This window comes from Delphinapterus leucas, chromosome 19 (assembly GCF_059928025.1).
Source record: "Delphinapterus leucas isolate spDelLeu-1000000601 "Yukka" chromosome 19, BTC_Dleu_Yukka2, whole genome shotgun sequence".
Lineage (NCBI taxonomy): Eukaryota > Metazoa > Chordata > Mammalia > Artiodactyla > Monodontidae > Delphinapterus > Delphinapterus leucas.
The window spans coordinates 28,881,639-28,908,449 of NC_143147.1; the positions used below are offsets into that span (position 1 = coordinate 28,881,639).

A 26,811-nucleotide genomic window follows, 5' to 3' on the forward strand; every position below is an offset into this window, starting at 1 on the left:
GGGCGGGCGACGGGGTCCTGCCGGGGCGGGCTGACCGCCAGGCTGGCGGTGAGGCGCAAGCGCCAGCGAAAGTGGGCCTCAAGAGGCAGCCCGCCGTCCCCGTCCCGTCTACGGCCATACCACCCTGAACGCGCCCGATCTCGTCTGATCTCGGAAGCTAAGCAGGGTCGGGCCTGGTTAGTACTTGGATGGGAGACCGCCTGGGAATACCGGGTGCTGTAGGCTTTTTGCCTCCCGCTCCGCCTTCTCCTTGAACTCGCCCGCGGGCGGTGGCCGCCGGCTCCGCCCGCGCCGGGGCTCCGCTGCAGGCCCCGCCTCCTCAGGCCCCTCGCACCACGGCGCGCGCGCCGGAGGGGGCGCTCCCCGCCGGTCCGGCCCGCCAGGCGGCCAGAAGGCGGCCCTGGAAGGCAGCCGCACCCCAGATGCCCCCGGGGTGCCTGGCCCGGACCCAGGCTCCGCCGCGGGCCCGGTTGCCGTGCCTTCGGCCAGCGAGCCCGTCGACCTGCACTTGGCCGCCCCCACCGGCGCCCCGCCCCGGGGCCGCCACCTGTGTGCCGGTGGGTGTGTCCCTCCACAGCTCCCTCCGGCAAAAGCCCCGCCCCCGCCGTGTCGCCGCCGCGGCCGGGTGCGGGAGCGGGATCGAGGGCAGGGGCCGCTTCCCCGGGCCTGCCGGCCGCCAGGGGCGGGCTCCTGAGCTCGGCGGGTGGTGTGCGGGCAAGGGTGGCCTCGCCGGGGCTGAGGGGCCGTGGCGACACGATGGTGGCTCCCAGTGGCTTCGGGCCAGCTGCTGTCGGGCAGGAGGGCCGGCCCGGGCTGCGGCCGGGCGGCGCCTAGCGCCGCGTGGGCGGGCAGGGGCGATGCCCAAGGGACCGTGGGCCCCGGGCCCTGAAGCCTCCGGGGCCACGTCCCTGTGAGCGACGGGCGGGATCTTGGCGGGGCGCCAAGCGCCGAAGGGTTCGCTGGGTCACGCCCGCCCTCGGCTGGGAGGGGGTGGCCAAACCCTCCGCCTCCGCCACCGCCCGGTACCCGAGACCTCCGTTCCCCCTGCCTGGGCGGGCGACGGGGTCCTGCCGGGGCGGGCTGACCGCCAGGCTGTCGGTGAGGCGCAAGCGCCAGCGAAAGTGGGCCTCAAGAGGCAGCACGCCGTCCCCGCCCCCGTCTACGGCCATACCACCCTGAACGCGCCCGATCTCGTCTGATCTCGGAAGCTTAAGCAGGGTCGGGCCTGGTTAGTACTTGGATGGGAGACCGCCTGGGAATACCGGGTGCTGTAGGCTTTTTGCCTCCCGCTCCGCCTTCTCCTTTACTCGCCCGCGGGCGGTGGCCGCCGGCTCCGCCCGCGCCGGGGCCCCGCTGCAGGCCCCTCCTCCTCAGGCCCCTCCCACCACGGCGCACGCGCCGGAGGGGGCGCTCCCCGCCGGCCCGGCCCGCCAGGCGGCCAGAAGGCGGCCCTGGAAGGCAGCCGCACCCCAGACGCCCCCAGGGTGCCTGGCCCGGACCCAGGCTCCGCCGTGGGCCCGGTTGCCGTCCCTTCGGCCAGCGAGCCCCTCGACCTGCACCTGGCCGCCCCCTCCGGCGCCCCGCCCCGGGGCCGCCACCTGTGTGCCGGTGGGTGTGTCCCTCCACAGCTCCCTCCGGCAAAAGCCCCGCCCCCCGCCGTGTCGCCGCCGCGGCCGGGTGCGGGAGCGGGATCGAGGGCAGGGGCCTCTTCCCCGGGCCTGCCGGCCGCCAGGGGCGGGCTCCTGAGCTCGGCGGGTGGTGTGCGGGCAAGGGTGGCCTCGCCGGGGCTGAGGGGCCGTGGCGACACGATGGTGGCTCCCAGTGGTTTCGGGCCAGCTGCTGTCGGGCAGGAGGGCCGCCCCGGGCTGCGGCTGGGCGGCGCCTAGCGCCGCGTGGGCGGGCAGGGGCGATGCCCAAGGGACCGCGGGCCCCGGGCCCTGAAGCCTCCGGGGCCACGTCCCTGTGAGCGACGGGCCGGATCTTGGGCGGGGCGCCAAGCGACGAAGGGTTCGCTGGGTCACGCCCGCCCTCGGCTGGGAGGGGGTGGCCAAACCCTCCGCCTCCGCCACCGCCCGGTACCCGAGACCTCCGTTCCCCCTGCCTGGGCGGGCGACGGGGTCCTGCCGGGGCGGGCTGACCGCCAGGCTGGCGGTGAGGCGCAAGCGCCAGCGAAAGTGGGCCTCAAGAGGCAGCCCGCCGTCCCCGTCCCGTCTACGGCCATACCACCCTGAACGCGCCCGATCTCGTCTGATCTCGGAAGCTAAGCAGGGTCGGGCCTGGTTAGTACTTGGATGGGAGACCGCCTGGGAATACCGGGTGCTGTAGGCTTTTTGCCTCCCGCTCCGCCTTCTCCTTTAACTCGCCCGCGGGCGGTGGCCGCCGGCTCCGCCCGCGCCGGGGCCCCGCTGCAGGCCCCGCCTCCTCCGGCCCCTCCCACCATGGCGCGCGCGCCGGAGGGGGCGCTCCCCGCCGGCCCGGCCCGCCAGGGGGCCAGAAGGCGGCCCTGGAAGGCAGCCGCACCCCAGACGCCCCCGGGGTGCCTGGCCCGGACCCAGGCTCCGCCGCGGGCCCGGTTGCCGTGCCTTCGGCCAGCGAGCCCGTCGACCTGCACCTGGCCGCCCCCACCGGCGCCCCGCCCCGGGGCCGCCACCTGTGTGCCGGTGGGTGTGTCCCTCCACAGCTCCCTCTGGCAAAAGCCCAGCCCCCGCCGTGTCGCCGCCGCGGCCGTGTGCGGGAGCGGGATCGAGGGCAGGGGCCGCTTCCCCGGGCCTGCCGGCCGCCAGGGGCGGGCTCCTGAGCTCGGCGGGTGGTGTGCGGGCAAGGGTGGCCTCGCCGGGGCTGTGGGGCCGTGGCGACACGATGGTGGCTCCCAGTGGCTTCGGGCCAGCTGCTGTCGGGCAGGAGGGCCGGCCCGGGATGCGGCCGGGCGGCGCCTAGCGCCGCGTGGTCGGGCAGGGGCGATGCCCAAGGGACCGCGGGCCCCGGGCCCTGAAGCCTCCGGGGCCACGTCCCTGTGAGCGACGGGCCGGATCTTGGGCGGGGCGCCAAGCGCCGAAGGGTTCGCTGGGTCACGCCCGCCCTCGGCTGGGAGGGGGTGGCCAAACCCTCCGCCTCCGCCACCGCCCGGTACCCGAGACCTCCGTTCCCCCTGCCTGGGCGGGCGACGGGGTCCTGCCGGGGCGGGCTGACCGCCAGGCTGGCGGTGAGGCGCAAGCGCCAGCGAAAGTGAGCCTCAAGAGGCAGCCCGCCGTCCCCGTCCCGTCTACGGCCATACCACCCTGAACGCGCCCGATCTCGTCTGATCTCGGAAGCTAAGCAGGGTCGGGCCTGGTTAGTACTTGGATGGGAGACCTCCTGGGAATACCGGGTGCTGTAGGCTTTTTGCCTCCCGCTCCGCCTTCTCCTTGAACTCGCCCGCGGGCGCTGGCCGCCGGCTCCGCCCGCGCCGGGGCTCCGCTGCAGGCCCCGCCTCCTCAGGCCCCTCGCACCACGGCGCGCGCGCCGGAGGGGGCGCTCCCCGCCGGCCCGGCCCGCCAGGCGGCCAGAAGGCGGCCCTGGAAGGCAGCCGCACCCCAGACGCCCCCGGGGTGCCTGGCCGGACCCAGGCTCCGCCGCGGGCCCGGTTGCCGTGCCTTCGGCCAGCGAGCCCGTCGACCTGCACCTGGCCGCCCCCACCGGCGCCCCGCCCCGGGGCCGCCACCTGTGTGCCGGTGGGTGTGTCCCTCCACAGCTCCCTCCGGCAAAAGCCCCGCCCCCGCCGTGTCGCCGCCGCGGCCGGGTGCGGGAGCGGGATCGAGAGCAGGGGCCGCTTCCCCGGGCCTGCCGGCCCCAGGGGCGGGCTCCTGAGCTCGGCGGGTGGTGTGCGGGCAAGGGTGGCCTCGCCGGGGCTGAGGGGCCGTGGCGACACGATGGTGGCTCCCAGTGGCTTCGGGCCAGCTGCTGTCGGGCAGGAGGGCCGGCCCGGGCTGCTGCCGGGCGGCGCCTAGCGCCGCGTGAGCGGGCAGGGGCGATGCCCAAGGGACCGCGGGCCCCGGGCCCTGAAGCCTCCGGGGCCACGTCCCTGTGAGCGACGGGCGGGATCTTGGCGGGGCGCCAAGCGCCGAAGTGTTCGCTGGGTCACGCCCGCCCTCGGCTGGGAGGGGGTGGCCAAACCCTCCGCCTCCGCCACCGCCCGGTACCCGAGACCTCCGTTCCCCCTGCCTGGGCGGGCGACGGGGTCCTGCCGGGGCGGGCTGACCGCCAGGCTGGCGGTGAGGCGCAAGCGCCAGCGAAAGTGGGCCTCAAGAGGCAGCCCGCCGTCCCCGCCCCCGTCTACGGCCATACCACCCTGAACGCGCCCGATCTCGTCTGATCTCGGAAGCTAAGCTGGGTCGGGCCTGGTTAGTACTTGGATGGGAGACCGCCTGGGAATACCGGGTGCTGTAGGCTTTTTGCCTCCCGCTCCGCCTTCTCCTTTAACTCGCCCGCGGGCGGTGGCCGCCGGCTCCGCCGGCGCCGGGGCCCCGCTGCAGGCCCCGCCTCCTCAGGCCCCTCCCACCACGGCGCGCGCGCCGGAGGGGGCGCTCCCCGCCGGCCCGGCCCGCCAGGCGGCCAGAAGGCGGCCCTGGAAGGCAGCCGCACCCCAGACGCCCCCGGGGTGCCTGGCCCGGACCCAGGCTCCGCCGCGGGCCCGGTTGCCGTCCCTTCGGCCAGCGAGCCCCTCGACCTGCACCTGGCCGCCCCCACCGGCGCCCCGCCCCGGGGCCGCCACCTGTGTGCCGGTGGGTGTGTCCCTCCACAGCTCCCTCCGGCAAAAGCCCCGCCCCCCGCCGTGTCGCCGCCGCGGCCGGGTGCGGGAGCGGGATCGAGGGCAGGGGCTGCTTCCCCGGGCCTGCCGGCCGCCAGGGGCGGGCTCCTGAGCCCGGCAGGTGGTGTGCGGGCAAGGGTGGCCTCGCCGGGGCTGAGGGGCCGTGGCGACACGATGGTGGCTCCCAGTGGCTTCGGGCCAGCTGCTGTCGGGCAGGAGGGCCGGCCCGGGTTGCGGCTGGGCGGCGCCTAGCGCCGCGTGGGCGGGCAGGGGCGATGCCCAAGGGACCGCGGGCCCCGGGCACTGAAGCCTCCGGGGCCACGTCCCTGTGAGCGACGGGCGGGATCTTGGCGGGGCGCCAAGCGCCGAAGGGTTCGCTGGGTCACGCCCGCCCTCGGCTGGGAGGGGGTGGCCAAACCCTCCGCCTCCGCCACCGCCCGGTACCCGAGACCTCCGTTCCCCCTGCCTGGGCGGGCGACGGGGTCCTGCCGGGGCGGGCTGACCGCCAGGCTGGCGGTGAGGCGCAAGCGCCAGCGAAAGTGGGCCTCAAGAGGCAGCCCGCCGTCCCCGCCCCCGTCTACGGCCATACTACCCTGAACGCGCCCGATCTCGTCTGATCTCGGAAGCTAAGCAGGGTCGGGCCTGGTTAGTACTTGGATGGGAGACCGCCTGGGAATACCGGGTGCTGTAGGCTTTTTGCCTCCCGCTCCGCCTTCTCCTTTAAATCGCCCGCGGGCGGTGGCCGCCGGCTCCGCCCGCGCCGGGGCCCCGCTGCAGGCCCCGCCTCCTCAGGCCCCTCCCACCACGGCACGCGCGCCGGAGGGGGCGCTCCCCGCCGGCCCGGCCCGCCAGGCGGCAAGAAGGCGGCCCTGGAAGGCAGCCGCACCCCAGACGCCCCCGGGGTGCCTGGCCCGGACCCAGGCTCCGCCGCGGGCCCGGTTGCCGTCCCTTCGGCCAGCGAGCCCGTCGACCTGCACCTGGCCGCCCCCACCGGCGCCCCGCCCCGGGGCCGCCACCTGTGTGCCGGTGGGTGTGTCCCTCCACAGCTCCCTCCGGCAAAAGCCCCGCCCCCCGCCGTGTCGCCGCCGCTGCCGGGTGCGGGAGCGGGATCGAGGGCAGGGGCCGCTTCCCCGGGCCTGCCGGCCGCCAGGGGCGGGCTCCTGAGCTCGGCGGGTGGTGTGCGGGCAAGGGTGGCCTCGCCGGGGCTGAGGGGCCGTGGCGACACGATGGTGGCTCCCAGTGGCTTCGTGCCAGCTGCTGTCGGGCAGGAGGGCCGGCCCGGGCTGCGGCTGGGCGGCGCCTAGCGCCGCGTGGGCGGGCAGGGGCGATGCCCAAGGGACCGCGGGCCCCGGGCCCTGAAGCCTCCGGGGCCACGTCCCTGTGAGCGACGGGCCGGATCTTGGGCGGGGCGCCTAGCGCCGAAGGGTTCGCTGGGTCACGCCCGCCCTCGGCTGGGAGGGGGTGGCCAAACCCTCCACCTCCGCCACCGCCCGGTACCCGAGACCTCCGTTCCCCCTGCCTGGGCGGGCGACGGGGTCCTGCCGGGGCGGGCTGACCGCCAGGCTGGCGGTGAGGCGCAAGCGCCAGCGAAAGTGGGCCTCAAGAGGCAGCCCGCCGTCCCCGCCCCCGTCTACGGCCATACCACCCTGAACGCGCCCGATCTCGTCTGATCTCGGAAGCTAAGCAGGGTCGGGCCTGGTTAGTACTTGGATGGGAGACCGCCTGGGAATACCGGGTGCTGTAGGATTTTTGCCTCCCGCTCCGCCTTCTCCTTTAAATCGCCCGCGGGCGGTGGACGCCGGCTCCGCCCGCGCCGGGTCCCCGCTGCAGGCCCCGCCTCCTCAGGCCCCTCCCACCACGGCGCGCGCGCCGGAGGGGGCGCTCCCCGCCAGCCCGGCCCGCCAGGCGGCCAGAAGGCGGCCCTGGAAGGCAGCCGCACCCCAGACGCCCCCGGGGTGCCTGGCCCGGACCCAGGCTCCGCCGCGGGCCCGGTTGCCGTGCCTTCGGCCAGCGAGCCCGTCGACCTGCACCTGGCCGCCCCCACCGGCGCCCCGCCCCGGGGCCGCCACCTGTGTGCCGGTGGGTGTGTCCCTCCACAGCTCCCTCTGGCAAAAGCCCAGCCCCCGCCGTGTCGCCGCCGCGGCCGTGTGCGGGAGCGGGATCGAGGGCAGGGGCCGCTTCCCCGGGCCTGCCGGCCGCCAGGGGCGGGCTCCTGAGCTCGGCGGGTGGTGTGCGGGCAAGGGTGGCCTCGCCGGGGCTGTGGGGCCGTGGCGACACGATGGTGGCTCCCAGTGGCTTCGGGCCAGCTGCTGTCGGGCAGGAGGGCCGGCCCGGGATGCGGCCGGGCGGCGCCTAGCGCCGCGTGGTCGGGCAGGGGCGATGCCCAAGGGACCGCGGGCCCCGGGCCCTGAAGCCTCCGGGGCCACGTCCCTGTGAGCGACGGGCCGGATCTTGGGCGGGGCGCCAAGCGCCGAAGGGTTCGCTGGGTCACGCCCGCCCTCGGCTGGGAGGGGGTGGCCAAACCCTCCGCCTCCGCCACCGCCCGGTACCCGAGACCTCCGTTCCCCCTGCCTGGGCGGGCGACGGGGTCCTGCCGGGGCGGGCTGACCGCCAGGCTGGCGGTGAGGCGCAAGCGCCAGCGAAAGTGGGCCTCAAGAGGCAGCCCGCCGTCCCCGTCCCGTCTACGGCCATACCACCCTGAACGCGCCCGATCTCGTCTGATCTCGGAAGCTAAGCAGGGTCGGGCCTGGTTAGTACTTGGATGGGAGACCTCCTGGGAATACCGGGTGCTGTAGGCTTTTTGCCTCCCGCTCCGCCTTCTCCTTGAACTCGCCCGCGGGCGCTGGCCGCCGGCTCCGCCCGCGCCGGGGCTCCGCTGCAGGCCCCGCCTCCTCAGGCCCCTCGCACCACGGCGCGCGCGCCGGAGGGGGCGCTCCCCGCCGGCCCGGCCCGCCAGGCGGCCAGAAGGCGGCCCTGGAAGGCAGCCGCACCCCAGACGCCCCCGGGGTGCCTGGCCCGGACCCAGGCTCCGCCGCGGGCCCGGTTGCCGTGCCTTCGGCCAGCGAGCCCGTCGACCTGCACCTGGCCGCCCCCACCGGCGCCCCGCCCCGGGGCCGCCACCTGTGTGCCGGTGGGTGTGTCCCTCCACAGCTCCCTCCGGCAAAAGCCCCGCCCCCGCCGTGTCGCCGCCGCGGCCGTGTGCGGGAGCGGGATCGAGAGCAGGGGCCGCTTCCCCGGGCCTGCCGGCCCCAGGGGCGGGCTCCTGAGCTCGGCGGGTGGTGTGCGGGCAAGGGTGGCCTCGCCGGGGCTGAGGGGCCGTGGCGACACGATGGTGGCTCCCAGTGGCTTCGGGCCAGCTGCTGTCGGGCAGGAGGGCCGGCCCGGGCTGCGGCCGGGCGGCGCCTAGCGCCGCGTGAGCGGGCAGGGGCGATGCCCAAGGGACCGCGGGCCCCGGGCCCTGAAGCCTCCGGGGCCACGTCCCTGTGAGCGACGGGCGGGATCTTGGCGGGGCGCCAAGCGCCGAAGTGTTCGCTGGGTCACGCCCGCCCTCGGCTGGGAGGGGGTGGCCAAACCCTCCGCCTCCGCCACCGCCCGGTACCCGAGACCTCCGTTCCCCCTGCCTGGGCGGGCGACGGGTTCCTGCCGGGGCGGGCTGACCGCCAGGCTGGCGGTGAGGCGCAAGCGCCAGCGAAAGTGGGCCTCAAGAGGCAGCCCGCCGTCCCCGCCCCCGTCTACGGCCATACCACCCTGAACGCGCCCGATCTCGTCTGATCTCGGAAGCTAAGCAGGGTCGGGCCTGGTTAGTACTTGGATGGGAGACCGCCTGGGAATACCGGGTGCTGTAGGCTTTTTGCCTCCCGCTCCGCCTTCTCCTTTAACTCGCCCGCGGGCGGTGGCCGCCGGCTCCGCCGGCGCCGGGGCCCCGCTGCAGGCCCCGCCTCCTCAGGCCCCTCCCACCACGGCGCGCGCGCCGGAGGGGGCGCTCCCCGCCGGCCCGGCCCGCCAGGCGGCCAGAAGGCGGCCCTGGAAGGCAGCCGCACCCCAGACGCCCCCGGGGTGCCTGGCCCGGACCCAGGCTCCGCCGCGGGCCCGGTTGCCGTCCCTTCGGCCAGCGAGCCCCTCGACCTGCACCTGGCCGCCCCCACTGGCGCCCCGCCCCGGGGCCGCCACCTGTGTGCCGGTGGGTGTGTCCCTCCACAGCTCCCTCCGGCAAAAGCCCCGCCCCCCGCCGTGTCGCCGCCGCGGCCGGGTGCGGGAGCGGGATCGAGGGCAGGGGCTGCTTCCCCGGGCCTGCCGGCCGCCAGGGGCGGGCTCCTGAGCCCGGCAGGTGGTGTGCGGGCAAGGGTGGCCTCGCCGGGGCTGAGGGGCCGTGGCGACACGATGGTGGCTCCCAGTGGCTTCGGGCCAGCTGCTGTCGGGCAGGAGGGCCGGCCCGGGTTGCGGCTGGGCGGCGCCTAGCGCCGCGTGGGCGGGCAGGGGCGATGCCCAAGGGACCGCGGGCCCCGGGCACTGAAGCCTCCGGGGCCACGTCCCTGTGAGCGACGGGCGGGATCTTGGCGGGGCGCCAAGCGCCGAAGGGTTCGCTGGGTCACGCCCGCCCTCGGCTGGGAGGGGGTGGCCAAACCCTCCGCCTCCGCCACCGCCCGGTACCCGAGACCTCCGTTCCCCCTGCCTGGGCGGGCGACGGGGTCCTGCCGGGGCGGGCTGACCGCCAGGCTGGCGGTGAGGCGCAAGCGCCAGCGAAAGTGGGCCTCAAGAGGCAGCCCGCCGTCCCCGCCCCCGTCTACGGCCATACTACCCTGAACGCGCCCGATCTCGTCTGATCTCGGAAACTAAGCAGGGTCGGGCCTGGTTAGTACTTGGATGGGAGACCGCCTGGGAATACCGGGTGCTGTAGGCTTTTTGCCTCCCGCTCCGCCTTCTCCTTTAACTCGCCCGCGGGCGGTGGCCGCCGGCTCCGCCCGCGCCGGGGCCCCGCTGCAGGCCCCGCCTCCTCAGGCCCCTCCCACCACGGCACGCGCGCCGGAGGGGGCGCTCCCCGCCGGCCCGGCCCGCCAGGCGGCCAGAAGGCGGCCCTGGAAGGCAGCCGCACCCCAGACGCCCCCGGGGTGCCTGGCCCGGACCCAGGCTCCGCCGCGGGCCCGGTTGCCGTCCCTTCGGCCAGCGAGCCCGTCGACCTGCACCTGGCCGCCCCCACCGGCGCCCCGCCCCGGGGCCGCCACCTGTGTGCCGGTGGCTGTGTCCCTCCACAGCTCCCTCCGGCAAAAGCCCCGCCCCCCGCCGTGTCGCCGCCGCTGCCAGGTGCGGGAGCGGGATCGAGGGCAGGGGCCCCTTCCCCGGGCCTGCCGGCCGCCAGGGGCGGGCTCCTGAGCTCGGCGGGTGGTGTGCGGGCAAGGGTGGCCTCGCCGGGGCTGAGGGGCCGTGGCGACACGATGGTGGCTCCCAGTGGCTTCGGGCCAGCTGCTGTCGGGCAGGAGGGCCGGCCCGGGTTGCGGCTGGGCGGCGCCTAGCGCCGCGTGGGCGGGCAGGGGCGATGCCCAAGGGACCGCGGGCCCCGGGCACTGAAGCCTCCGGGGCCACGTCCCTGTGAGCGACGGGCGGGATCTTGGCGGGGCGCCAAGCGCCGAAGGGTTCGCTGGGTCACGCCCGCCCTCGGCTGGGAGGGGGTGGCCAAACCCTCCGCCTCCGCCACCGCCCGGTACCCGAGACCTCCGTTCCCCCTGCCTGGGCGGGCGACGGGGTCCTGCCGGGGCGGGCTGACCGCCAGGCTGGCGGTGAGGCGCAAGCGCCAGCGAAAGTGGGCCTCAAGAGGCAGCCCGCCGTCCCCGCCCCCGTCTACGGCCATACTACCCTGAACGCGCCCGATCTCGTCTGATCTCGGAAGCTAAGCAGGGTCGGGCCTGGTTAGTACTTGGATGGGAGACCGCCTGGGAATACCGGGTGCTGTAGGCTTTTTGCCTCCCGCTCCGCCTTCTCCTTTAAATCGCCCGCGGGCGGTGGCCGCCGGCTCCGCCCGCGCCGGGGCCCCGCTGCAGGCCCCGCCTCCTCAGGCCCCTCCCACCACGGCACGCGCGCCGGAGGGGGCGCTCCCCGCCGGCCCGGCCCGCCAGGCGGCAAGAAGGCGGCCCTGGAAGGCAGCCGCACCCCAGACGCCCCCGGGGTGCCTGGCCCGGACCCAGGCTCCGCCGCGGGCCCGGTTGCCGTCCCTTCGGCCAGCGAGCCCGTCGACCTGCACCTGGCCGCCCCCACCGGCGCCCCGCCCCGGGGCCGCCACCTGTGTGCCGGTGGGTGTGTCCCTCCACAGCTCCCTCCGGCAAAAGCCCCGCCCCCCGCCGTGTCGCCGCCGCTGCCGGGTGCGGGAGCGGGATCGAGGGCAGGGGCCGCTTCCCCGGGCCTGCCGGCCGCCAGGGGCGGGCTCCTGAGCTCGGCGGGTGGTGTGCGGGCAAGGGTGGCCTCGCCGGGGCTGAGGGGCCGTGGCGACACGATGGTGGCTCCCAGTGGCTTCGTGCCAGCTGCTGTCGGGCAGGAGGGCCGGCCCGGGCTGCGGCTGGGCGGCGCCTAGCGCCGCGTGGGCGGGCAGGGGCGATGCCCAAGGGACCGCGGGCCCCGGGCCCTGAAGCCTCCGGGGCCACGTCCCTGTGAGCGACGGGCCGGATCTTGGGCGGGGCGCCTAGCGCCGAAGGGTTCGCTGGGTCACGCCCGCCCTCGGCTGGGAGGGGGTGGCCAAACCCTCCGCCTCCGCCACCGCCCGGTACCCGAGACCTCCGTTCCCCCTGCCTGGGCGGGCGACGGGGTCCTGCCGGGGCGGGCTGACCGCCAGGCTGGCGGTGAGGCGCAAGCGCCAGCGAAAGTGGGCCTCAAGAGGCAGCCCGCCGTCCCCGCCCCCGTCTACGGCCATACCACCCTGAACGCGCCCGATCTCGTCTGATCTCGGAAGCTAAGCAGGGTCGGGCCTGGTTAGTACTTGGATGGGAGACCGCCTGGGAATACCGGGTGCTGTAGGATTTTTGCCTCCCGCTCCGCCTTCTCCTTTAAATCGCCCGCGGGCGGTGGACGCCGGCTCCGCCCGCGCCGGGGCCCCGCTGCAGGCCCCGCCTCCTCAGGCCCCTCCCACCACGGCGCGCGCGCCGGAGGGGGCGCTCCCCGCCAGCCCGGCCCGCCAGGCGGCCAGAAGGCGGCCCTGGAAGGCAGCCGCACCCCAGACGCCCCCGGGGTGCCTGGCCCGGACCCAGGCTCCGCCGCGGGCCCGGTTGCCGTGCCTTCGGCCAGCGAGCCCGTCGACCTGCACCTGGCCGCCCCCACCGGCGCCCCGCCCCGGGGCCGCCACCTGTGTGCCGGTGGGTGTGTCCCTCCACAGCTCCCTCTGGCAAAAGCCCAGCCCCCGCCGTGTCGCCGCCGCGGCCGTGTGCGGGAGCGGGATCGAGGGCAGGGGCCGCTTCCCCGGGCCTGCCGGCCGCCAGGGGCGGGCTCCTGAGCTCGGCGGGTGGTGTGCGGGCAAGGGTGGCCTCGCCGGGGCTGTGGGGCCGTGGCGACACGATGGTGGCTCCCAGTGGCTTCGGGCCAGCTGCTGTCGGGCAGGAGGGCCGGCCCGGGATGCGGCCGGGCGGCGCCTAGCGCCGCGTGGTCGGGCAGGGGCGATGCCCAAGGGACCGCGGGCCCCGGGCCCTGAAGCCTCCGGGGCCACGTCCCTGTGGGCGACGGGCCGGATCTTGGGCGGGGCGCCAAGCGCCGAAGGGTTCGCTGGGTCACGCCCGCCCTCGGCTGGGAGGGGGTGGCCAAACCCTCCGCCTCCGCCACCGCCCGGTACCCGAGACCTCCGTTCCCCCTGCCTGGGCGGGCGACGGGGTCCTGCCGGGGCGGGCTGACCGCCAGGCTGGCGGTGAGGCGCAAGCGCCAGCGAAAGTGGGCCTCAAGAGGCAGCCCGCCGTCCCCGTCCCGTCTACGGCCATACCACCCTGAACGCGCCCGATCTCGTCTGATCTCGGAAGCTAAGCAGGGTCGGGCCTGGTTAGTACTTGGATGGGAGACCTCCTGGGAATACCGGGTGCTGTAGGCTTTTTGCCTCCCGCTCCGCCTTCTCCTTGAACTCGCCCGCGGGCGCTGGCCGCCGGCTCCGCCCGCGCCGGGGCTCCGCTGCAGGCCCCGCCTCCTCAGGCCCCTCGCACCACGGCGCGCGCGCCGGAGGGGGCGCTCCCCGCCGGCCCGGCCCGCCAGGCGGCCAGAAGGCGGCCCTGGAAGGCAGCCGCACCCCAGACGCCCCCGGGGTGCCTGGCCCGGACCCAGGCTCCGCCGCGGGCCCGGTTGCCGTGCCTTCGGCCAGCGAGCCCGTCGACCTGCACCTGGCCGCCCCCACCGGCGCCCCGCCCCGGGACCGCCACCTGTGTGCCGGTGGGTGTGTCCCTCCACAGCTCCCTCCGGCAAAAGCCCCGCCCCCGCCGTGTCGCCGCCGCGGCCGGGTGCGGGAGCGGGATCGAGAGCAGGGGCCGCTTCCCCGGGCCTGCCGGCCCCAGGGGCGGGCTCCTGAGCTCGGCGGGTGGTGTGCGGGCAAGGGTGGCCTCGCCGGGGCTGAGGGGCCGTGGCGACACGATGGTGGCTCCCAGTGGCTTCGGGCCAGCTGCTGTCGGGCAGGAGGGCCGGCCCGGGCTGCGGCCGGGCGGCGCCTAGCGCCGCGTGAGCGGGCAGGGGCGATGCCCAAGGGACCGCGGGCCCCGGGCCCTGAAGCCTCCGGGGCCACGTCCCTGTGAGCGACGGGCGGGATCTTGGCGGGGCGCCAAGCGCCGAAGTGTTCGCTGGGTCACGCCCGCCCTCGGCTGGGAGGGGGTGGCCAAACCCTCCGCCTCCGCCACCGCCCGGTACCCGAGACCTCCGTTCCCCCTGCCTGGGCGGGCGACGGGGTCCTGCCGGGGCGGGCTGACCGCCAGGCTGGCGGTGAGGCGCAAGCGCCAGCGAAAGTGGGCCTCAAGAGGCAGCCCGCCGTCCCCGCCCCCGTCTACGGCCATACCACCCTGAACGCGCCCGATCTCGTCTGATCTCGGAAGCTAAGCAGGGTCGGGCCTGGTTAGTACTTGGATGGGAGACCGCCTGGGAATACCGAGTGCTGTAGGCTTTTTGCCTCCCGCTCCGCCTTCTCCTTTAACTCGCCCGCGGGCGGTGGCCGCCGGCTCCGCCGGCGCCGGGGCCCCGCTGCAGGCCCCGCCTCCTCAGGCCCCTCCCACCACGGCGCGCGCGCCGGAGGGGGCGCTCCCCGCCGGCCCGGCCCGCCAGGCGGCCAGAAGGCGGCCCTGGAAGGCAGCCGCACCCCAGACGCCCCCGGGGTGCCTGGCCCGGACCCAGGCTCCGCCGCGGGCCCGGTTGCCGTCCCTTCGGCCAGCGAGCCCCTCGACCTGCACCTGGCCGCCCCCACCGGCGCCCCGCCCCGGGGCCGCCACCTGTGTGCCGGTGGGTGTGTCCCTCCACAGCTCCCTCCGGCAAAAGCCCCGCCCCCCGCCGTGTCGCCGCCGCGGCCGGGTGCGGGAGCGGGATCGAGGGCAGGGGCTGCTTCCCCGGGCCTGCCGGCCGCCAGGGGCGGGCTCCTGAGCCCGGCAGGTGGTGTGCGGGCAAGGGTGGCCTCGCCGGGGCTGAGGGGCCGTGGCGACACGATGGTGGCTCCCAGTGGCTTCGGGCCAGCTGCTGTCGGGCAGGAGGGCCGGCCCGGGTTGCGGCTGGGCGGCGCCTAGCGCCGCGTGGGCGGGCAGGGGCGATGCCCAAGGGACCGCGGGCCCCGGGCACTGAAGCCTCCGGGGCCACGTCCCTGTGAGCGACGGGCGGGATCTTGGCGGGGCGCCAAGCGCCGAAGGGTTCGCTGGGTCACGCCCGCCCTCGGCTGGGAGGGGGTGGCCAAACCCTCCGCCTCCGCCACCGCCCGGTACCCGAGACCTCCGTTCCCCCTGCCTGGGCGGGCGACGGGGTCCTGCCGGGGCGGGCTGACCGCCAGGCTGGCGGTGAGGCGCAAGCGCCAGCGAAAGTGGGCCTCAAGAGGCAGCCCGCCGTCCCCGCCCCCGTCTACGGCCATACTACCCTGAACGCGCCCGATCTCGTCTGATCTCGGAAGCTAAGCAGGGTCGGGCCTGGTTAGTACTTGGATGGGAGACCGCCTGGGAATACCGGGTGCTGTAGGCTTTTTGCCTCCCGCTCCGCCTTCTCCTTTAACTCGCCCGCGGGCGGTGGCCGCCGGCTCCGCCCGCGCCGGGGCCCCGCTGCAGGCCCCGCCTCCTCAGGCCCCTCCCACCACGGCACGCGCGCCGGAGGGGGCGCTCCCCGCCGGCCCGGCCCGCCAGGCGGCCAGAAGGCGGCCCTGGAAGGCAGCCGCACCCCAGACGCCCCCGGGGTGCCTGGCCCGGACCCAGGCTCCGCCGCGGGCCCGGTTGCCGTCCCTTCGGCCAGCGAGCCCGTCGACCTGCACCTGGCCGCCCCCACCGGCGCCCCGCCCCGGGGCCGCCACCTGTGTGCCGGTGGCTGTGTCCCTCCACAGCTCCCTCCGGCAAAAGCCCCGCCCCCCGCCGTGTCGCCGCCGCTGCCAGGTGCGGGAGCGGGATCGAGGGCAGGGGCCGCTTCCCCGGGCCTGCCGGCCGCCAGGGGCGGGCTCCTGAGCTCGGCGGGTGGTGTGCGGGCAAGGGTGGCCTCGCCGGGGCTGAGGGGCCGTGGCGACACGATGGTGGCTCCCAGTGGCTTCGGGCCAGCTGCTGTCGGGCAGGAGGGCCGGCCCGGGTTGCGGCTGGGCGGCGCCTAGCGCCGCGTGGGCGGGCAGGGGCGATGCCCAAGGGACCGCGGGCCCCGGGCACTGAAGCCTCCGGGGCCACGTCCCTGTGAGCGACGGGCGGGATCTTGGCGGGGCGCCAAGCGCCGAAGGGTTCGCTGGGTCACGCCCGCCCTCGGCTGGGAGGGGGTGGCCAAACCCTCCGCCTCCGCCACCGCCCGGTACCCGAGACCTCCGTTCCCCCTGCCTGGGCGGGCGACGGGGTCCTGCCGGGGCGGGCTGACCGCCAGGCTGGCGGTGAGGCGCAAGCGCCAGCGAAAGTGGGCCTCAAGAGGCAGCCCGCCGTCCCCGCCCCCGTCTACGGCCATACTACCCTGAACGCGCCCGATCTCGTCTGATCTCGGAAGCTAAGCAGGGTCGGGCCTGGTTAGTACTTGGATGGGAGACCGCCTGGGAATACCGGGTGCTGTAGGCTTTTTGCCTCCCGCTCCGCCTTCTCCTTTAACTCGCCCGCGGGCGGTGGCCGCCGGCTCCGCCCGCGCCGGGGCCCCGCTGCAGGCCCCGCCTCCTCAGGCCCCTCCCACCACGGCGCGCGCGCCGGAGGGGGCGCTCCCCGCCGGCCCGGCCCGCCAGGGGGCCAGAAGTCGGCCCTGGAAGGCAGCCGCACCCCAGACGCCCCCGGGGTGCCTGGCCCGGACCCAGGCTCCGCCGCGGGCCCGGTTGCCGTGCCTTCGGCCAGCGAGCCCGTCGACCTGCACCTGGCCGCCCCCACCGGCGCCCCGCCCCGGGGCCGCCACCTGTGTTCCGGTGGGTGTGTCCCTCCACAGCTCCCTCCGGCAAAATCCCCGCCCCCGCCGTGTCGCCGCCGCGGCCGTGCGCGGGAGCGGGATCGAGGGCAGGGGCCGCTTCCCCGGGCCTGCCGGCCGCCAGGGGCGGGCTCCTGAGCTCGGCGGGTGGTGTGCGGGCAAGGGTGGCCTCGCCGGGGCTGAGGGGCCGTGGCGACACGATGGTGGCTCCCAGTGGCTTCGGGCCAGCTGCTGTCGGGCAGGAGGGCCGGCCCGGGATGCGGCCGGGCGGCGCCTAGCGCCGCGTGGTCTGGCAGGGGCGATGCCCAAGGGACCGCGGGCCCCGGGCCCTGAAGCCTCCGGGGCCACGTCCCTGTGAGCGACGGGCCGGATCTTGGGCGGGGCGCCAAGCGCCGAAGGGTTCGCTGGGTCACGCCCGCCCTCGGCTGGGAGGGGGTGGCCAAACCCTCCGCCTCCGCCACCGCCCGGTACCCGAGACCTCCGTTCCCCCTGCCTGGGCGGGCGACGGGGTCCTGCCGGGGCGGGCTGACCGCCAGGCTGGCGGTGAGGCGCAAGCACCAGCGAAAGTGGGCCTCAAGAGGCAGCCCGCCGTCCCCGCCCCCGTCTACGGCCATACCACCCTGAACGCGCCCGATCTCGTCTGATCTCGGAAGCTTAAGCAGGGTCGGGCCTGGTTAGTACTTGGATGGGAGACCGCCTGGGAATACCGGGTGCTGTAGGCTTTTTGCCTCCCGCTCCGCCTTCTCCTTTACTCGCCCGCGGGCGGTGGCCGCCGGCTCCGCCCGCGCCGGGGCCCCGCTGCAGGCCCCTCCTCCTCAGGCCCCTCCCACCACGGCGCACGCGCCGGAGGGGGCGCTCCCCGCCGGCCCGGCCCGCCAGGCGGCCAGAAGGCGGCCCTGGAAGGCAGCCACACCCCAGACGCCCCCAGGGTGCCTGGCCCGGACCCAGGCTCCGCCGCGGGCCCGGTTGCCGTCACTTCGGCCAGCGAGACCCTCGACCTGCACCTGGCCGCCCCCTCCGGCGCCCCGCCCCGGGGCCGCCACCTGTGTGCCGGTGGGTGTGTCCCTCCACAGCTCCCTCCGGCAAAAGCCCCGCCCCCCGCCGTGTCGCCGCCGCGGCCAGGTGCGGGAGCGGGATCGAGGGCAGGGGCCGATTCCCCGGGCCTGCCGGCCGCCAGGGGCGGGCTCCTGAGCTCGTCGGGTGGTGTGCGGGCAAGGGTGGCCTCGCCGGGGCTGAGGGGCCGTGGCGACACGATGGTGGCTCCCAGTGGCTTCGGGCAAGCTGCTGTCGGGCAGGAGGGCCGGCCCGGGCTGCGGCTGGGCGGCGCCTAGCGCCGCGTGGGCGGGCAGGGGCGATGCCCAAGGCACCGCGGGCCCCGGGCCCTGAAGCCTCCGGGGCCACGTCCCTGTGAGCGACGGGCCGGATCTTGGGCGGGGCGCCAAGCGCCGAAGGGTTCGCTGGGTCACGCCCGCCCTCGGCTGGGAGGGGGTGGCCAAACCCTCCGCCTCCGCCACCGCCCGGTACCCGAGACCTCCGTTCCCCCTGCCTGGGCGGGCGACGGGGTCCTGCCGGGGCGGGCTGACCGCCAGGCTGGCGGTGAGGCGCAAGCGCCAGCGAAAGTGGGCCTCAAGAGGCAGCCCGCCGTCCCCGCCCCCGTCTACGGCCATACCACCCTGAACGCGCCCGATCTCGTCTGATCTCGGAAGCTTAAGCAGGGTCGGGTCTGGTTAGTACTTGGATGGGAGACCGCCTGGGAATACCGGGTGCTGTAGGCATTTTGCCTCCCGCTCCGCCTTCTCCTTTAACTCGCCCGCGGGTGGTGGCCGCCGGCTCCGCCCGCGCCGGGGCCCCGCTGCAGGCCCCGCCTCCTCAGGCCCCTCCCACCACGGCGCGCGCGCCGGAGGGGGCGCTCCCCGCCGGCCCGGCCCGCCAGGCGGCCAGAAGGCGGCCCTGGAAGGCAGCCGCACCCCAGACGCCCCCGGGGTGCCTGGCCCGGACCCAGGCTCCGCCGCGGGCCCGGTTGCCGTCCCTTCGGCCAGCGAGCCCCTCGACCTGCACCTGGCCGCCCCCACCGGCGCCCCGCCCCGGGGCCGCCACCTGTGTGCCGGTGGGTGTGTCCCTCCACAGCTCCCTCCGGCAAAAGCCCCGCCCCCGCCGTGTCGCCGCCGCGGCCGGGTGCGGGAGCGGGATCGAGGGCAGGGGCCGCTTCCCCGGGCCTGCCGGCCGCCAGGGGCGGGCTCCTGAGCTCGGCGGGTGGTGTGCGGGCAAGGGTGGCCTCGCCGGGGCTGAGGGGCCGTGGCGACACGATGGTGGCTCCCAGTGGCTTCGGGCCAGCTGCTGTCGGGCAGGAGGGCCGGCCCGGGCTGCGGCCGGGCGGCGCCTAGCGCCGCGTGGGCGGTCAGGGGCGATGCCCAAGGGACCGCGGGCCCCGGGCCCTGAAGCCTACGGGGCCACGTCCCTGTGAGCGACGGGCCGGATCTTGGGCGGGGCGCCAAGCGCCGAAGGGTTCGCTGGGTCACGCCCGCCCTCGGCTGGGAGGGGGTGGCCAAATCCTCCGCCTCCGCCACCGCCCGGTACCCGAGACCTCCGTTCCCCCTGCCTGGGCGGGCGACGGGGTCCTGCCGGGGCGGGCTGACCGCCAGGCTGGCGGTGAGGCGCAAGCGCCAGCGAAAGTGGGCCTCAAGAGGCAGCCCGCCGTCCCCGTCCCGTCTACGGCCATACCACCCTGAACGCGCCCGATCTCGTCTGATCTCGGAAGCTAAGCAGGGTCGGGCCTGGTTAGTACTTGGATGGGAGACCGCCTGGGAATACGGGGTGCTGTAGGCTTTTTGCCTCCCGCTCCGCCTTCTCCTTGAACTCGCCCGCGGGCGCTGGCCGCCGGCTCCGCCCGCGCCGGGGCTCCGCTGCAGGCCCCGCCTCCTCAGGGCCCTCGCACCACGGCGCGCGCGCCAGAGGGGGCGCTCCCCGCCGGCCCGGCCCGCCAGGCGGCCAGAAGGCGGCCCTGGAAGGCAGCCGCACCCCAGACGCCCCCGGGGTGCCTGGCCCGGACCCAGGCTCCGCCGCGGGCCCGGTTGCCGTCCCTTCGGCCAGCGAGCCCCTCGACCTGCACCTGGCCGCCCCCACCGGCGCCCCGCCCCGGGGCCGCCACCTGTGTGCCGGTGGGTGTGTCCCTCCACAGCTCCCTCCGGCAAAAGCCCCGCCCCCCGCCGTGTCGCCGCCGCGGCCGGGTGCGGGAGCGGGATCCAGGGCAGGGGCCGCTTCCCCGGGCCTGCCGGCCGCCAGGGGCGGGTTCCTGAGCTCGGCGGGTGGTGTGCGGGCAAGGGTGGCCTCGCCGGGGCTGAGGGGCCGTGGCGACACGATGGTGGCTCCCAGTGGCTTCGGGCCAGCTGCTGTCGGGCAGGAGGGCCGGCCCGGGCTGCGGCCGGGCGGCGCCTAGCGCCGCGTGGGCGGGCAGGGGCGATGCCCAAGGGACCGCGGGCCCCGGGCCCTGAAGCCTCCGGGGCCACGTCCCTGTGAGCGACGGGCGGGATCTTGGCGGGGCGCCAAGCGCCGAAGTGTTCGCTGGGTCACGCCCGCCCTCGGCTGGGAGGGGGTGGCCAAACCCTCCGCCTCCGCCACCGCCCGGTACCCGAGACCTCCGTTCCCCCTGCCTGGGCGGGCGACGGGGTCCTGCCGGGGCGGGCTGACCGCCAGGCTGGCGGTGAGGCGCAAGCGCCAGCGAAAGTGGGCCTCAAGAGGCAGCCCGCCGTCCCCGCCCCCGTCTACGGCCATACCACCCTGAACGCGCCCGATCTCGTCTGATCTCGGAAGCTTAAGCAGGGTCGGGTCTGGTTAGTACTTGGATGGGAGACCGCCTGGGAATACCGGGTGCTGTAGGCATTTTGCCTCCCGCTCCGCCTTCTCCTTTAACTCGCCCGCGGGTGGTGGCCGCCGGCTCCGCCCGCGCCGGGGCCCCGCTGCAGGCCCCGCCTCCTCAGGCCCCTCCCACCACGGCGCGCGCGCCGGAGGGGGCGCTCCCCGCCGGCCCGGCCCGCCAGGCGGCCAGAAGGCGGCCCTGGAAGGCAGCCGCACCCCAGACGCCCCCGGGGTGCCTGGCCCGGACCCAGGCTCCGCCGCGGGCCCGGTTGCCGTCCCTTCGGCCAGCGAGCCCCTCGACCTGCACCTGGCCGCCCCCACCGGCGCCCCGCCCCGGGGCCGCCACCTGTGTGCCGGTGGGTGTGTCCCTCCACAGCTCCCTCCGGCAAAAGCCCCGCCCCCGCCGTGTCGCCGCCGCGGCCGGGTGCGGGAGCGGGATCGAGGGCAGGGGCCGCTTCCCCGGGCCTGCCGGCCGCCAGGGGCGGGCTCCTGAGCTCGGCGGGTGGTGTGCGGGCAAGGGTGGCCTCGCCGGGGCTGAGGGGCCGTGGCGACACGATGGTGGCTCCCAGTGGCTTCGGGCCAGCTGCTGTCGGGCAGGAGGGCCGGCCCGGGCTGCGGCCGGGCGGCGCCTAGCGCCGCGTGGGCGGTCAGGGGCGATGCCCAAGGGACCGCGGGCCCCGGGCCCTGAAGCCTACGGGGCCACGTCCCTGTGAGCGACGGGCCGGATCTTGGGCGGGGCGCCAAGCGCCGAAGGGTTCGCTGGGTCACGCCCGCCCTCGGCTGGGAGGGGGTGGCCAAATCCTCCGCCTCCGCCACCGCCCGGTACCCGAGACCTCCGTTCCCCCTGCCTGGGCGGGCGACGGGGTCCTGCCGGGGCGGGCTGACCGCCAGGCTGGCGGTGAGGCGCAAGCGCCAGCGAAAGTGGGCCTCAAGAGGCAGCCCGCCGTCCCCGTCCCGTCTACGGCCATACCACCCTGAACGCGCCCGATCTCGTCTGATCTCGGAAGCTAAGCAGGGTCGGGCCTGGTTAGTACTTGGATGGGAGACCGCCTGGGAATACGGGGTGCTGTAGGCTTTTTGCCTCCCGCTCCGCCTTCTCCTTGAACTCGCCCGCGGGCGCTGGCCGCCGGCTCCGCCCGCGCCGGGGCTCCGCTGCAGGCCCCGCCTCCTCAGGGCCCTCGCACCACGGCGCGCGCGCCAGAGGGGGCGCTCCCCGCCGGCCCGGCCCGCCAGGCGGCCAGAAGGCGGCCCTGGAAGGCAGCCGCACCCCAGACGCCCCCGGGGTGCCTGGCCCGGACCCAGGCTCCGCCGCGGGCCCGGTTGCCGTCCCTTCGGCCAGCGAGCCCCTCGACCTGCACCTGGCCGCCCCCACCGGCGCCCCGCCCCGGGGCCGCCACCTGTGTGCCGGTGGGTGTGTCCCTCCACAGCTCCCTCCGGCAAAAGCCCCGCCCCCCGCCGTGTCGCCGCCGCGGCCGGGTGCGGGAGCGGGATCCAGGGCAGGGGCCGCTTCCCCGGGCCTGCCGGCCGCCAGGGGCGGGTTCCTGAGCTCGGCGGGTGGTGTGCGGGCAAGGGTGGCCTCGCCGGGGCTGAGGGGCCGTGGCGACACGATGGTGGCTCCCAGTGGCTTCGGGCCAGCTGCTGTCGGGCAGGAGGGCCGGCCCGGGCTGCGGCCGGGCGGCGCCTAGCGCCGCGTGGGCGGGCAGGGGCGATGCCCAAGGGACCGCGGGCCCCGGGCCCTGAAGCCTCCGGGGCCACGTCCCTGTGAGCGACGGGCGGGATCTTGGCGGGGCGCCAAGCGCCGAAGTGTTCGCTGGGTCACGCCCGCCCTCGGCTGGGAGGGGGTGGCCAAACCCTCCGCCTCCGCCACCGCCCGGTACCCGAGACCTCCGTTCCCCCTGCCTGGGCGGGCGACGGGGTCCTGCCGGGGCGGGCTGACCGCCAGGCTGGCGGTGAGGCGCAAGCGCCAGCGAAAGTGGGCCTCAAGAGGCAGCCCGCCGTCCCCGCCCCCGTGTACGGCCATACCACCCTGAACGCGCCCGATCTCGTCTGATCTCGGAAGCTAAGCAGGGTCGGGCCTGGTTAGTACTTGGATGGGAGACCGCCTGGGAATACCGGGTGCTGTAGGCTTTTTGCCTCCCGCTCCGCCTTCTCCTTTAACTCGCCCGCGGGCGGTGGCCGCCGGCTCCGCCCGCGCCGGGGCCCCGCTGCAAGCCCCGCCTCCTCAGGCCCCTCCCACCACGGCGCGCGCGCCGGAGGGGGCGCTCCCCGCCGTCCCGGCCCGCCAGGCGGCCAGAAGGCGGCCCTGGAAGGCAGCCGCACCCCAGACGCCCCCGGGGTGCCTGGCCCGGACCCAGGCTCCGCCGCGGGCCCGGTTGCCGTGCCTTCGGCCAGCGAGCCCCTCGACCTGCACCTGGCCGCCCCCACTGGCGCCCCGCCCCGGGGCCGCCACCTGTGTGCCGGTGGGTGTGTCCCTCCACAGCTCCCTCCGGCAAAAGCCCCGCCCCCCGCCGTGTCGCCGCCGCGGCCGGGTGCGGGAGCGGGATCGAGGGCCGGGGCCGCTTCCCCGGGCCTGCCGGCCGCCAGGGGCGGGCTACTGAGCCCGGCGGGTGGTGTTCGGGCAAGGGTGGCCTCGCCGGGGCTGAGGGGCCGTGGCGACACGATGGTTGCTCCCAGTGGCTTCGGGCAAGCTGCTGTCGGGCAGGAGGGCCGGCCCGGGCTGCGGCTGGGCGGCTCCTAGCGCCGCGTGGGCGGGCAGGGGCGATGCCCAAGGGACCGCGTGCCCCGGGCCCTGAAGCCTCCGGGGCCATGTCCCTGTGAGCGACGGGCGGGATCTTGGGCGGGGCGCCAAGCGCCGAATGGTTCGCTGGGTCACGCCCGCCCTCGGCTGGGAGGGGGTGGCCAAACCCTCCGCCTCCGCCACCGCCCGGTACCCGAGACCTCCGTTCCCCCTGCCTGGGCGGGCGACGGGGTCCTGCCGGGGCGGGCTGACCGCCAGGCTGGCGGTGAGGCGCAAGCGCCAGCGAAAGTGGGCCTCAAGAGGCAGCCCGCCGTCCCCGCCCCCGTCTACGGCCATACCACCCTGAACGCGCCCGATCTCGTCTGATCTCGGAAGCTTAAGCAGGGTCGGGCCTGGTTAGTACTTGGATGGGAGACCGCCTGGGAATACCGGGTGCTGTAGGCTTTTTGCCTCCCGCTCCGCCTTCTCCTTTACTCGCCCGCGAGTGGTGGCCGCCGGCTCCGCCCGCGCCGGGGCCCCGCTGCAGGCCCCTCCTCCTCAGGCCCCTCCCACCACGGCGCGAGCGCCGGAGGAGGCGCTCCCCGCCGGCCCGGCCCGCCAGGCGGCCAGAAGGCGGCCCTGGAAGGCAGCCGCACCCCAGACGCCCCCAGGGTGCCTGGCCCGGACCCAGGCTCCGCCGCGGGCCCGGTTGCCGTCCCTTCGGCCAGCGAGCTCCTCGACCTGCACCTGGCCGCCCCCACCGGCGCCCCGCCCCGGGGCCGCCACCTGTGTGCCGGTGGGTGTGTCCCTCCACAGCTCCCTCCGGCAAAAGCCCCGCCCCCCGCCGTGTCGCCGCCACGGCCGGGTGCGGGAGCGGGATCGAGGGCAGGGGCCGCTTCCCCGGGCCTGCCGGCCGCCAGGGGCGGGCTCCTGAGCTCGGCGGGTGGTGTGCGGGCAAGGGTGGCCTCGCCGGGGCTGAGGGGCCGTGGCGACACGATGGTGGCTCCCAGTGGCTGCGGGCCAGCTGCTGTCGGGCAGGAGGGACGGCCCGGGCTGCGGCTGGGCGGCGCCTAGCGCCGCGTGGGCGGGCAGGGGCGATGCCCAAGGGACCGCGGGCCCCGGGCCCTGAAGCCTCCGGGGCCACGTCCCTGTGAGCGACGGGCCGGATCTTGGGCGGGGCGCCAAGCGCCGAAGGGTTCGCTGGGTCACGCCCGCCCTCGGCTGGGAGGGGGTGGCCAAACCCTCCGCCTCCGCCACCGCCCAGTACCCGAGACCTCCGTTCCCCCTGCCTGGGCGGGCGACGGGGTCCAGCCGGGGCGGGCTGACCGCCAGGCTGGCGGTGAGGCGCAAGCGCCAGCGAAAGTGGGCCTCAAGAAGCAGCCCGCCGTCCCCGCCCCCGTCTACGGCCATACCACCCTGAACGCGCCCGATCTCGTCTGATCTCGGAAGCTTAAGCAGGGTCGGGCCTGGTTAGTACTTGGATGGGAGAACGCCTGGGAATACCGGGTGCTGTAGGCTTTTTGCCTCCCGCTCCGCCTTCTCCTTTACTCTCCCGCGGGCGGTGGCCGCCGGCTCCGCCCGCGCCGGGGCCCCGCTGCAGGCCCCTCCTCCTCAGGCCCCTCCCACCACGGCGCGAGCGCCGGAGGGGGCGCTCCCCGCCGGCCCGGGCGGCCAGGCGGCCAGAAGGCGGCCCTGGAAGGCAGCCGCACCCCAGACGCCCCCGGGGTGCCTGGCCCGGACCCAGGCTCCGCCGCGGGCCCGGTTGCCGTCCCTTCGGCCAGCGAGCCCCTCGACCTGCACCTGGCCGCCCCCACCGGCGCCCCGCCCCGGGGCCGCCACCTGTGTGCCGGTGGGTGTGTCCCTCCACAGCTCCCTCCGGCAAAAGCCCCGCCCCCTGCCGTGTCGCCGCCGCGGCCGGGTGCGGGAGCGGGATCGAGGGCAGGGGCCGCTTCCCCGGGCCTGCCGGCCGCCAGGGGCGGGCTCCTGAGCTCGGCGGGTGGTGTGCGGGCAAGGGTGGCCTCGTCGGGGCTGAGGGGCCGTGGCGACACGATGGTGGCTCCCAGTGGCTTCGGGCCAGCTGCTGTCGGGCAGGAGGGCCGGCCCGGGCTGCGGCTGGGCGGCGCCTAGCGCCGCATGGGCGGGCAGGGGCGATGCCCAAGGGACCGCGGGCCCCGGGCCCTGAAGCCTCCGGGGCCACGTCCCTGTGAGCGACGGGCCGGATCTTGGGCGGGGCGCCAAGCGCCGAAGGGTTCGCTGGGTCACGCCCGCCCTCGGCTGGGAGGGGGTGGCCAAACCCTCCGCCTCCGCCACCGCCCGGTACCCGAGACCTCCGTTCCCCCTGCCTGGGCGGGCGACGGGGTCCTGCCGGGGCGGGCTGACCGCCAGGCTGGCGGTGAGGCGCAAGCGCCAGGGAAAGTGGGCCTCAAGAGGCAGCCCGCCGTCCCCGTCCCGTCTACGGCCATACCACCCTGAACGCGCCCGATCTCGTCTGATCTCGGAAGCTAAGCAGGGTCGGGCCTGGTTAGTACTTGGATGGGAGACCGCCTGGGAATACGGGGTGCTGTAGGCTTTTTGCCTCCCGCTCCGCCTTCTCCTTGAACTCGCCCGCGGGCGCTGGCCGCCGGCTCCGCCCGCGCCGGGGCTCCGCTGCAGGCCCCGCCTCCTCAGGGCCCTCGCACCACGGCGCGCGCGCCAGAGGGGGCGCTCCCCGCCGGCCCGGCCCGCCAGGCGGCCAGAAGGCGGCCCTGGAAGGCAGCCGCACCCCAGACGCCCCCGGGGTGCCTGGCCCGGACCCAGGCTCCGCCGCGGGCCCGGTTGCCGTCCCTTCGGCCAGCGAGCCCCTCGACCTGCACCTGGCCGCCCCCACCGGCGCCCCGCCCCGGGGCCGCCACCTGTGTGCCGGTGGGTGTGTCCCTCCACAGCTCCCTCCGGCAAAAGCCCCGCCCCCCGCCGTGTCGCCGCCGCGGCCGGGTGCGGGAGCGGGATCCAGGGCAGGGGCCGCTTCCCCGGGCCTGCCGGCCGCCAGGGGCGGGTTCCTGAGCTCGGCGGGTGGTGTGCGGGCAAGGGTGGCCTCGCCGGGGCTGAGGGGCCGTGGCGACACGATGGTGGCTCCCAGTGGCTTCGGGCCAGCTGCTGTCGGGCAGGAGGGCCGGCCCGGGCTGCGGCCGGGCGGCGCCTAGCGCCGCGTGGGCGGGCAGGGGCGATGCCCAAGGGACCGCGGGCCCCGGGCCCTGAAGCCTCCGGGGCCACGTCCCTGTGAGCGACGGGCCGGATCTTGGGCGGGGCGCCAAGCGCCGAAGGGTTCGCTGGGTCACGCCCGCCCTCGGCTGGGAGGGGGTGGCCAAACCCTCCGCCTCCGCCACCGCCCGGTACCCGAGACCTCCGTTCCCCCTGCCTGGGCGGGCGACGGGGTCCTGCCGGGGCGGGCTGACCGCCAGGCTGGCGGTGAGGCGCAAGCGCCAGGGAAAGTGGGCCTCAAGAGGCAGCCCGCCGTCCCCGTCCCGTCTACGGCCATACCACCCTGAACGCGCCCGATCTCGTCTGATCTCGGAAGCTAAGCAGGGTCGGGCCTGGTTAGTACTTGGATGGGAAACCGCCTGGGAATACCGGGTGCTGTAGGGTTTTTGCCTCCCGCTCCGCCTTCTCCTTTAACTCGCCCGCGGGCGGTGGCCGCCGGCTCCTCCCGCGCCGGGGCCCCGCTGCAGGCCCCGCCTCCTCAGGCCCCTCCCACCACGGCGCGCGCGCCGGAGGGGGCGCTCCCCGCCGGCCCGGCCCGCCAGGCGGCCAGAAGGCGGCCCTGGAAGGCAGCCGCACCCCAGACGCCCCCGGGGTGCCTGGCCCGGACCCAGGCTCCGCCGCGGGCCCGGTTGCCGTCCCTTCGGCCAGCGAGCCCCTCGACCTGCACCTGGCCGCC

At 76.9% G+C, this 26,811-nt stretch overlaps 26 non-coding genes across 26 annotated transcripts; all 26 read left to right on the forward strand.

The window, feature by feature from the left end:
• The first annotated feature begins 106 nt into the window (after positions 1 to 106).
• LOC149745543 (5S ribosomal RNA) lies at positions 107 to 225 on the forward strand. Its single transcript, XR_016390775.1, has one exon. It is a non-coding gene; the product is annotated as a 5S ribosomal RNA (ribosomal RNA).
• Positions 226 to 1,157: 932 nt separating this feature from the next.
• Positions 1,158 to 1,277, forward strand: LOC149745544 (5S ribosomal RNA). The gene has a single exon (XR_016390310.1). It is a non-coding gene; the product is annotated as a 5S ribosomal RNA (ribosomal RNA).
• A 932-nt stretch (positions 1,278 to 2,209) lies between these two features.
• On the forward strand, positions 2,210 to 2,328 carry LOC149745545 (5S ribosomal RNA). The gene has a single exon (XR_016390776.1). It is a non-coding gene; the product is annotated as a 5S ribosomal RNA (ribosomal RNA).
• Positions 2,329 to 3,260: 932 nt separating this feature from the next.
• Positions 3,261 to 3,379, forward strand: LOC149745546 (5S ribosomal RNA). The gene has a single exon (XR_016389174.1). It is a non-coding gene; the product is annotated as a 5S ribosomal RNA (ribosomal RNA).
• A 930-nt stretch (positions 3,380 to 4,309) lies between these two features.
• LOC149745547 (5S ribosomal RNA) lies at positions 4,310 to 4,428 on the forward strand. Its single transcript, XR_016389890.1, has one exon. It is a non-coding gene; the product is annotated as a 5S ribosomal RNA (ribosomal RNA).
• Positions 4,429 to 5,361: 933 nt separating this feature from the next.
• Positions 5,362 to 5,480, forward strand: LOC149745548 (5S ribosomal RNA). Its single transcript, XR_016389820.1, has one exon. It is a non-coding gene; the product is annotated as a 5S ribosomal RNA (ribosomal RNA).
• A 934-nt stretch (positions 5,481 to 6,414) lies between these two features.
• Positions 6,415 to 6,533, forward strand: LOC149745549 (5S ribosomal RNA). Its single transcript, XR_016389939.1, has one exon. It is a non-coding gene; the product is annotated as a 5S ribosomal RNA (ribosomal RNA).
• A 932-nt stretch (positions 6,534 to 7,465) lies between these two features.
• Positions 7,466 to 7,584, forward strand: LOC149745550 (5S ribosomal RNA). The gene has a single exon (XR_016389185.1). It is a non-coding gene; the product is annotated as a 5S ribosomal RNA (ribosomal RNA).
• A 931-nt stretch (positions 7,585 to 8,515) lies between these two features.
• On the forward strand, positions 8,516 to 8,634 carry LOC149745551 (5S ribosomal RNA). Its single transcript, XR_016390777.1, has one exon. It is a non-coding gene; the product is annotated as a 5S ribosomal RNA (ribosomal RNA).
• Positions 8,635 to 9,567: 933 nt separating this feature from the next.
• On the forward strand, positions 9,568 to 9,686 carry LOC149745552 (5S ribosomal RNA). The gene has a single exon (XR_016390256.1). It is a non-coding gene; the product is annotated as a 5S ribosomal RNA (ribosomal RNA).
• Positions 9,687 to 10,619: 933 nt separating this feature from the next.
• LOC149745553 (5S ribosomal RNA) lies at positions 10,620 to 10,738 on the forward strand. Its single transcript, XR_016389821.1, has one exon. It is a non-coding gene; the product is annotated as a 5S ribosomal RNA (ribosomal RNA).
• A 934-nt stretch (positions 10,739 to 11,672) lies between these two features.
• Positions 11,673 to 11,791, forward strand: LOC149745554 (5S ribosomal RNA). The gene has a single exon (XR_016389940.1). It is a non-coding gene; the product is annotated as a 5S ribosomal RNA (ribosomal RNA).
• A 932-nt stretch (positions 11,792 to 12,723) lies between these two features.
• Positions 12,724 to 12,842, forward strand: LOC149745555 (5S ribosomal RNA). The gene has a single exon (XR_016389197.1). It is a non-coding gene; the product is annotated as a 5S ribosomal RNA (ribosomal RNA).
• Positions 12,843 to 13,773: 931 nt separating this feature from the next.
• Positions 13,774 to 13,892, forward strand: LOC149745556 (5S ribosomal RNA). The gene has a single exon (XR_016390157.1). It is a non-coding gene; the product is annotated as a 5S ribosomal RNA (ribosomal RNA).
• Positions 13,893 to 14,825: 933 nt separating this feature from the next.
• LOC149745557 (5S ribosomal RNA) lies at positions 14,826 to 14,944 on the forward strand. Its single transcript, XR_016389822.1, has one exon. It is a non-coding gene; the product is annotated as a 5S ribosomal RNA (ribosomal RNA).
• Positions 14,945 to 15,877: 933 nt separating this feature from the next.
• On the forward strand, positions 15,878 to 15,996 carry LOC149745558 (5S ribosomal RNA). The gene has a single exon (XR_016389823.1). It is a non-coding gene; the product is annotated as a 5S ribosomal RNA (ribosomal RNA).
• A 933-nt stretch (positions 15,997 to 16,929) lies between these two features.
• Positions 16,930 to 17,049, forward strand: LOC149745559 (5S ribosomal RNA). The gene has a single exon (XR_016390311.1). It is a non-coding gene; the product is annotated as a 5S ribosomal RNA (ribosomal RNA).
• Positions 17,050 to 17,982: 933 nt separating this feature from the next.
• Positions 17,983 to 18,102, forward strand: LOC149745560 (5S ribosomal RNA). Its single transcript, XR_016390401.1, has one exon. It is a non-coding gene; the product is annotated as a 5S ribosomal RNA (ribosomal RNA).
• Positions 18,103 to 19,034: 932 nt separating this feature from the next.
• Positions 19,035 to 19,153, forward strand: LOC149745561 (5S ribosomal RNA). The gene has a single exon (XR_016390113.1). It is a non-coding gene; the product is annotated as a 5S ribosomal RNA (ribosomal RNA).
• A 933-nt stretch (positions 19,154 to 20,086) lies between these two features.
• LOC149745562 (5S ribosomal RNA) lies at positions 20,087 to 20,206 on the forward strand. The gene has a single exon (XR_016390402.1). It is a non-coding gene; the product is annotated as a 5S ribosomal RNA (ribosomal RNA).
• Positions 20,207 to 21,138: 932 nt separating this feature from the next.
• On the forward strand, positions 21,139 to 21,257 carry LOC149745563 (5S ribosomal RNA). Its single transcript, XR_016390114.1, has one exon. It is a non-coding gene; the product is annotated as a 5S ribosomal RNA (ribosomal RNA).
• Positions 21,258 to 22,190: 933 nt separating this feature from the next.
• LOC149745564 (5S ribosomal RNA) lies at positions 22,191 to 22,309 on the forward strand. The gene has a single exon (XR_016390088.1). It is a non-coding gene; the product is annotated as a 5S ribosomal RNA (ribosomal RNA).
• Positions 22,310 to 23,243: 934 nt separating this feature from the next.
• Positions 23,244 to 23,363, forward strand: LOC149745565 (5S ribosomal RNA). The gene has a single exon (XR_016390312.1). It is a non-coding gene; the product is annotated as a 5S ribosomal RNA (ribosomal RNA).
• A 933-nt stretch (positions 23,364 to 24,296) lies between these two features.
• On the forward strand, positions 24,297 to 24,416 carry LOC149745566 (5S ribosomal RNA). The gene has a single exon (XR_016390424.1). It is a non-coding gene; the product is annotated as a 5S ribosomal RNA (ribosomal RNA).
• Positions 24,417 to 25,348: 932 nt separating this feature from the next.
• LOC149745567 (5S ribosomal RNA) lies at positions 25,349 to 25,467 on the forward strand. The gene has a single exon (XR_016390115.1). It is a non-coding gene; the product is annotated as a 5S ribosomal RNA (ribosomal RNA).
• A 933-nt stretch (positions 25,468 to 26,400) lies between these two features.
• Positions 26,401 to 26,519, forward strand: LOC149745568 (5S ribosomal RNA). Its single transcript, XR_016390148.1, has one exon. It is a non-coding gene; the product is annotated as a 5S ribosomal RNA (ribosomal RNA).
• The last annotated feature ends 292 nt before the right edge of the window (positions 26,520 to 26,811 follow it).